The 7,968-nt window shown below is 40.5% G+C and overlaps 1 long non-coding RNA gene across 2 annotated transcripts; it reads right to left on the bottom strand.

Moving 5' to 3' along the window:
- LOC109840380 lies at nucleotides 7-1,862 on the bottom strand. Of its 2 annotated transcripts, none has more exons than XR_002246906.1 (3): nucleotides 1,461-1,862; nucleotides 1,303-1,396; nucleotides 7-1,211 (listed from the first exon to the last, which is right to left on the bottom strand). It is a non-coding gene; the product is annotated as an uncharacterized LOC109840380 (long non-coding RNA). The 2 variants fall into 2 exon arrangements; XR_002246907.1 differs by having other exon boundaries at nucleotides 7-1,101.

The following is a 7,968-nucleotide window of genomic DNA, read 5'->3' as shown; positions in this document are numbered from 1 at the left end:
AAGAATCAAGATACATGAATCAAAGACCAAAAAGAAAATTGTGAATCTTTAATTGAAATTCTACAAAATAGAATTTTCCAATTAAGGGTCCAATTAAACCTATATGACATTCTCGGTTCAAGTTAAGTGTCACCGAGTCAAATATAAAGCCTCGATCATGTCAACATATGGATTCACAAGTTCAACCATATGCAAGAGTTCAACCACATGTACAAATTCAAGGCATATAAAGTTCTCGACTACATACAAGTTTGAATTCAAAAGTTTGAGTTCAAGGCATATGCAAGAATTCAATCGTGCAAAGATCCGGCCATATATAGGAGTGAATTCGAAGCATACAAGAAATTCTCGGCCAATAATCAAGTTCGAGTTCAAGTCAATTCTTAGCCACATACAGGTATGAGTTCGGGTCATTCGACTACAAGCCAAGTTCGGAAGCAAATCATACGACCACACACAAATTCGAGTTCAATCCTACAAATTCGAATTCAATCATACGCAAGAGCTCGGCTACATGCAAATTCGAATTCGAGTCACATACAAGTTCAAACCATACAGAAATTCGATCAAGATTCGGGTTATGTACAAATTCGAGAACTATGGATTTAAGTCATCAAGTCGTTAACCAAAATCTCAACAAAGTTTCGGCCATGAACAGTCAAGTTTTTCGGCCATGTGCAAGTGCATCAACAACAACCCATAACAACACGTTTTTTTTTGCATGACACTCTTCAAATCTGAAGCATAGCAAAGCAGCAGCGTCCTCAAAATCGGTAACTGCTATTTGAAAACGGGATTCACCTAATAATTCTCAAAGACCCCGGAGAAATTCATCTCCTCCAGTATTGCCAAAGAAGGAAGTTCCAAAGCAAGTTAGTGCAAAGAAGGCTTCACCAAGAACACCCCTACCTGCTACACGGAGCTCATAATCAGCAGGATCATTGCCCAGGACAAGTGGAATACTATCACCTAGAACTCTGGGGACCGTTTCAACAACTAGCACAACTAATCACCGAAAGCCCCTGTCAACACCTTTAGCAACTCAACCAAGCCCTAAGGCCGAAAGGTTTCAGCAGACCAAAGTCAAGAAGAGGACTTCACCTGATGTCAAACCAAGCTCAAGAATGACACTCAGGTCATCAATATACAGTCAAAAATTCGGCTTCAACCAAAATTCGGATTTTGCCCAAACTCAAGAAATAAGGCTTAAACTTCCAGGACAAAGTTCAAAATATTCAGCCATAAATCAAGCACCCAAACTAAGAGTTCAACCAAAATCGAAACAAGGGCAATGGAAGTTACCTGAATTTGAAGAAGAATCAAGGAGGAAGAGAGACCCGTTGAAACAAAATCCACCAAAAGCCCAAATTCGAAAAGCTAGGGTTTTCGGATTTCCCTAAGAATCAAAAGTCAAAGATCAGTTTCACCCAACAAATTGAAACCTTTAGAAGGAGTATTACCTGAATTCAAAGGGGAGAACCACAGCAAGTGCTCGAAGGAGAGTTCAGCAAATCCAAAACCCTAGCCGGCCTTGCTCGTAGATTTGAGGGAGTTGAGGGGTTTTGAAGAAGGAGAGAATGAAAGATTTAAAGAGCTTGGGGAGTTTTAGCCTTGTTCGAATTCTTGAAGCTTGAAAGGGGGAAGAAGAACTCAAATGGCCGAAACCCTAGATCCGAATCTCCTCCTTTGCTCGAATCCAAATGGGAAGAAGAGAGGAAGGAGCTGATGGTTTTAAAGGAGAAGGAGCTTTGATTCGGTTGGAATTCTGGAGGAAGAGGAGCTCTTGAGAGGTTAGAACTCAAGAAGAAAACCGAAATAGAGAGGAAGAAGAAACTGGAACCGAAGTAAGGAAGAAGAAGGAAAAAAAATCGTCGGGACTTTTTCCTCCCATCCGACCCGCGTTCCGCGGGTCGGATTCATGTCCGACCCGCGTGCTCGCGGGTCGACTTTTTCCTCCCATCCGACCCGCGTTCCGCGGGTCGGATTCATGTCCGACCCGCGTGCTCGCGGGTCAGATTAATCCGACCCGCGATCACGCGGGTCAGACCCAATTCAGTGTCCGTTTTGCAGTATTTTCGCCCGTTTTCGTCCGTTTTCGAAATTTTCGAAGGTTAACCTCATCTCCCGGACAATTTCACGGCATTTTTGATCATATTTGGAATGTTCAGAGTTCGACCTCATTTCCCGGATAATTGAGCGGCATTTCCAGTCAGATTTAGAACGTTCAGAGTTCAATTTCGCCTCCCAAATAATTGCGAGATATTTTTGTTTATTTTCAGAATATTCGGGACCCAATTTTACATTTTGGGTGATTTCGTGATTTTTCACCTATTTCGGAATATTCGGGACCCAATTTTATATTTTGGGTGATTTCGCGATATTTTCGCCTTTTATCGAATCTCGATATCTAAACTCCAACGGGTACATGAGTCTAAACTGTTTCCCATTTTGACAGGAAGTTCCTAGAGAATATTACAGATAATAATTCTTAAGGATAACCTGGCAACCTCCGGTGGGTACACGAGGTTAAACTGATTCCCGAAACTCCCAGGAGTACACGAGTATAAACTGGTTCTCCTCAGGTTAACACGAAACCCTAAGGTCAACGCCGGTCAACGCGTAGCCCTAGGTCAACGCCGGTCACTAGCGCTGCAATGAAAGTCAACTCGAACCCCTAAGGTCAACGCCGGTCAACGCGTAGCCCTAGGTCAACGCCGGTCAACGCGCTGCGATGAAAGTCAACGCCGATCGATTCGAAACCCTAAGGTCAACGCCGGTCAACGCGTAGCCCTAGGTCAACTCCTGTCTACGCGTTGCAATTGATCCAAAAGTCAACTTTAGCTATTCGACAAAATACAGAATACGCTAAAATATGGAGAAGTCAAGAATCGAAACCATCTGTACACCGACTGAAGGTGGGGATCCATCATATCCAAAGCGTTTCAGACTCCTCTATAAAAGAATGAGGCTGAAACACTTTGGAGGGGGTATCTGTAGGCGTCTAAAATTGTCTACGAGAGCCCACACGAAACTCGAAGCAATGAATGGGCGAGTCAAGAAGATTCGTCAAACCAACTCGTGCGCGTCGGTCAAACGCGTGCACGTCAATCAACTCGTGCGCGCCAGTCAACGCGCGCACGTCGATCAGCCCGTGCGCGTCGGTCAACGCGCGTACGTCGAATCAACTCGTACGCGCCGGTCAAACGCGTGCACGTCAACCAACTCGTGTGCGCCGGTCAACGCGCGCACGTCAACCAACTCGTGCGCGCCAGTCAACGAGTGCACGTCAAATCACCTCGTGCGCGCCAGTCAACGCACGCACGTCAATCAGCCCGCGCGCATCGATCAGCACGCGTATATTAACCAACGCGCGTTCGACGATCGGTCTCGCGACGAAGCATACAAGTCAACAAATCGAACGAATACGCAACAAGAACAAGTCCCGGAAGAAAGAAACCAAAAAAAGGGAGAAAGTCGGCGAACCCGCGCTAAGCGCAGGACGGAATGATCCGACCCGCGCAAGCGCGGGACGGATCAATCCGACCCGCGCAAGCGCGGGTCGGATCAATCCGACCCGCGCAAGCGCGGGTCGGATCAATCCGACCCGCGCAAGCGCGGGTCGGATCAATCCGACCCGCGCAAGCGCGGGTCGGATGATTCCGACCCGCGCATGCGCGGGTCGGATGTTTCCGACCCGCGCGAGCGCGGGTCGGATTATTCCGACCCGCGCGAGCGCGGGTCAGATTGTTCTGCCGCGCAGTCTAATGTCCCAAACACGTTTTGACGGTTTTTAATTGGTTTTTTGCAGGGTTTATCGGTTCCAGGACTGAAGATAGAGCCAAATCACTTGTTCTCATCCAAATAACCGCATTCGAGGCCTATAAATATGAGCCAAAGGCCTCCATTTTCTGGATCTGGAATTTTATCAAGAGGACGAGGTGCTGCTGGATTGGAGAGTGAAGGAGCACGAAATTTCAGCAAAGGACAGTGAGATCCCGGCGAACTTCAGCACAAAGGAGAAGCCGTTCGAAGGATCTGAAGCCCGTACGTCCGTTCCTTGAGATTAGGCTTTGTCTTAATCTCGAGAAGAGCCCTGATTTCGCTTTGTCGATTTCAGGACTTCAAGCAAATACCCCCTTGGTGAGGTAGAAGCTCTGCCCAATTTCCCATCAACCGGATCTGATTCGCGGTCGTCCACGGATTAACCCCGGCACCGGCAAAGAACCCACGCAAGCAAGATCTGATAAACGGATCTTGTGTTTATTTTCAAGAAAGTTGTAATCTTTTGTTCTTTTGTTATTTGAATTCATTTGTAACGCTTAAAGTTTAATGAAATCAATGACTAAGGTGACTTTCGACGGAAACACGCACGGGTCAGCACGAAGGGGTTTGAGTGTTTCCCGCAGTTTTGACCCGAAAACGCGTTTTTGGCGGTTTCGATGGGTTTTCGCGGGTCAGCGGTGTGTTTCCCGCAGTTTTGACCCGAAAACGCGTTTTTGGCGGTTTCGATGGGTTTTCACGAGATCTTTTCATTTCCAGAGGTTCCTAAATGCCTAAATCCTATCTTTAAACATGGTTAATCAGTTATTAACTGAAGATAAGGAGGAATCCATCATTCTTATCCCAAAACCCGCATCCGGAGCCCTATAAATACAAGCCTAGGGCCTCCTTTCAGCGGGACGGATTAATTATCAAGACGAGGAGGTGCTGCCGAGTTGGAGAGCAAGGGAGCACGAATTTCAGCAAGGGCTAGTGAGATCCCGGCGAATCCCGGCATAAAGAAGGAGCAATTCGAGATTAGGCTTGGTCTTAATCTCGAGAAGAGCTACTGATTTCGCTTGGTCAATTTCAGCGCTTTAAGCAAATACCTCCTTGGTGAGGTAGGAGCTCTGCCGAATTTTCAGCAACCGGATCTGATCAAAGGTGGTCCACGGATAAACCCCGACACAGGCGAAGACACCCACGCAAGCAAGAGACGATAAACGGATCTTGCGTTTATTTTCATGAGAATTATATCTTTTATTTTCATTGTGTAAAGGTCTTATAAAAAGACCGATCTTTTTGAACTTATTGTAACGATCAAAGTTGTAATGAGTTATACAATGAAGAAAACAATTTTCGACGAAAACAAGAGGGGGTACGTAGACAACCACATTGGTGCAGCCGAATTTGGTGAGACGACGCATTGGTCCTCATGTTGGTGTCGGCTCAGTTTTGGGAATACTTCGCCGAGGTGGAGAATTGTTGGATAGCAGTATTCCTAATCTATTTTGGTAACATGAGGTTATTAGGATTCCTAATCTATTTTAGTAATATGAGGTTATTAGGATTCCTAATTTGTTTTGTTTTTGGTTTTAGGATTCCTAGTCTGTTTTCGTTTTAGGATTTCTAGTCTGTTTTGGTTTTAGTTTTTTTATATATATGGAGATTAGAATCAATCATAATAAGAGAGGAGAGTTATAATCAGATATTAGAGAGAATTTTGAGCATTGTGAGAGGGAGATTTTGTGAGCAAGTTGAGAGCTTTGGTTGAGGGTTAGTTTGTGAGTTTTGTGAGATCGTAACCCTTTATGCTCTCCTTGATTTAGTGGAATCTCCCCATCCTCTCCCAATGGACGTAGGCAATTTGCCGAACCACGTAAAATTGGTTGTCTCGCTATTTGTGTGATTTGTAATAGCTTACTTAGGTTCCCTCGACAGGTCAGTCCTAGAACTGATGAAAGGAAGAGCTGATATCTCACTTGGTTGAGATATTTTGCTTAAGGTTCTTGTTTTCTTTGTGAAACAGGAATTCCTATTGCGATCTGACTCTCTTGTTGTGCTGCCGAAGTGCTGCCGAAATTTTCGCTGCGCGCAACATGGGGCAGTTTTAAGTTTTGTAAATTAGCAAGCAATAATTGAAAAGGTTTACATTGGAAAATATAATTAGAATACATAAAAATATAAAATATAAAATAACCATTGAACAATTGTTGAAATTCGACGGTTTTGTCATGATTTGATATTGTATGAGAACCTCTTTAATCAAATAATCATGGTTTTTGTAAATAAAATTTTAAAGTAGTAAAAAATAAACAAAAAAGGAAAAATTCGTGTAACAAAACCAAATTAATTACACCTAAATTTAAAAATAGTTAAAATCAAAGTTAAAGAGAATGATACTTTCAAATCAGAGCTTTTGAGTTTGGTTCTTTATTTTTCTCGATATAATAATATTCAGTTACTCCATACGTTCGATTTTTAAAATTTAAACCACTAAATTGAATTCGTAATCAAAACTTAAGCTAATCATCTCCTATGTTGCAGTTTTCTAATTTAGCTCTCCCATCAATATGAGTTCAAATAAGATATGACGCCTTTTAGCTATTAAAAGTCTAGGATTAAATAAAAACAAACAAAATTATAGTATAACAAGATAAAATCGCATAAATAAAAAAAATACAGTATCTTATAATGAAATAAAATTGGCCAAAAGAAAAAAATCTAAAATAAATTATTGATTGCAGTATAATAAGATAAAATTGCAAAAATGTACCTGTGTAATTCATTGTCTCGTTGATCTTGATTCATGCATGTATATTAAGATAACCATTGTTTAAATCATCAAAAAAACAAAAACATTAAATCAAAGATTACAAAAAATGGAAATTAGAAAACTAACTTATAAATTGATTGCATATGAAGTGACATCATATGGGTATATTATTGAAACAAAGAAAACTATAGTATAATAAGATAAAATTGCGAAAATATATCTGTGTAATACACTATCTCTTTGATCTTGAATTTGTGCCTGTATATTAAGATTACCATCTTTTAAATCATCAACAAAAAAAAAAAAGATTAAAACAAACGTAAATTAGAAAATGAATTTCTAAATTGATTGCATATGAAGCGAAATCATATGGGTATTAGTAATTCCTGTGTACGAAGTAAGGATCTGTTAAATAATAAATTATTTACCGAGAAATTTTTTACCAAAATAAGTAATAATACCTAATATTTTGTTTCCCTCTTTTACTGAGAATCCAAAATTTTAAAATATGGAGCGATTATTTTCCGAAAATAATCTTTACAAAATAAGTAATAATACCTAATAATTTCTTTCCCTGTTTTACTGAGAAAACAATTTTCTTTAATTTGGAGCAATTGAATATATAGGATTATATATTATGGTAGTCTAAATATGAGGTTAGGAATTTTTTTGGTTACTACTATAAAAGGAATTCGGTTAATTGTTAGGATTTCCTGACAACGAATTAAAAGGAAAGTTTGAATTTGTTAGAGAATATCATTCATAAATGCACCATCTGCTATTATTATATGGGGCTGTTTGGTTCGCTATTATAAGGGGTGGAAAACTCAGAAAACCTCTCCACGTCAGCTTTTTAGCACTCCACGTCAGTTTTTTTGTTTCCGTCCATTTCTTTGTGTCGCTTTGGTTCGCTGGGATGGAAGAGGGAAAACTCTGCTGAAATCGCCGCCAACTCAGATTTTTTTCCCTATCCGATTTCCTTCCCCAACCGAGTGAAATTGATGAAAACCCTACCACGTCAGATTTTTTTCCTTCTTTGCTTTGTTTACAAAAGTTTTTATTTTTTTCTATGCGAACCAAACACAAGAAAAATAAATACATTGGTTTCTCATCATTTTTTATGTGCAAACCAAAGCAAAACAATCTATTTCTTGAAAAAATTTAGAAAACTCAAAACTTATATTTCTTTACATGGAATTGCATTTCCCTATATCAAGGAAACGAACCAAACAGCCCCTATAAGGAAAGCGCTTAAAAAAAATCAGGAAATGACATTCGATTTTATGAAAGAATAAAGAAAATATTAAAAAATAAAAATTAATGATTAAACAGATAATAATTATGAAGATGAAAGGATGGGTGGATGAGATTTATGACAGGTGTCAGAAGAATATGAGAATAGAATTGCTGACGTGGTAAAATTTAAAAGGGTT

Source organism: Asparagus officinalis, chromosome 5 (genome assembly GCF_001876935.1).
Source record: "Asparagus officinalis chromosome 5, Aspof.V1, whole genome shotgun sequence".
In the NCBI taxonomy this organism is placed as follows: Eukaryota; Viridiplantae; Streptophyta; class Magnoliopsida; order Asparagales; family Asparagaceae; genus Asparagus; species Asparagus officinalis.
Note: the sequence above shows the minus strand (reverse complement) of the source record. Positions and strands in the feature narration are given on the sequence as shown.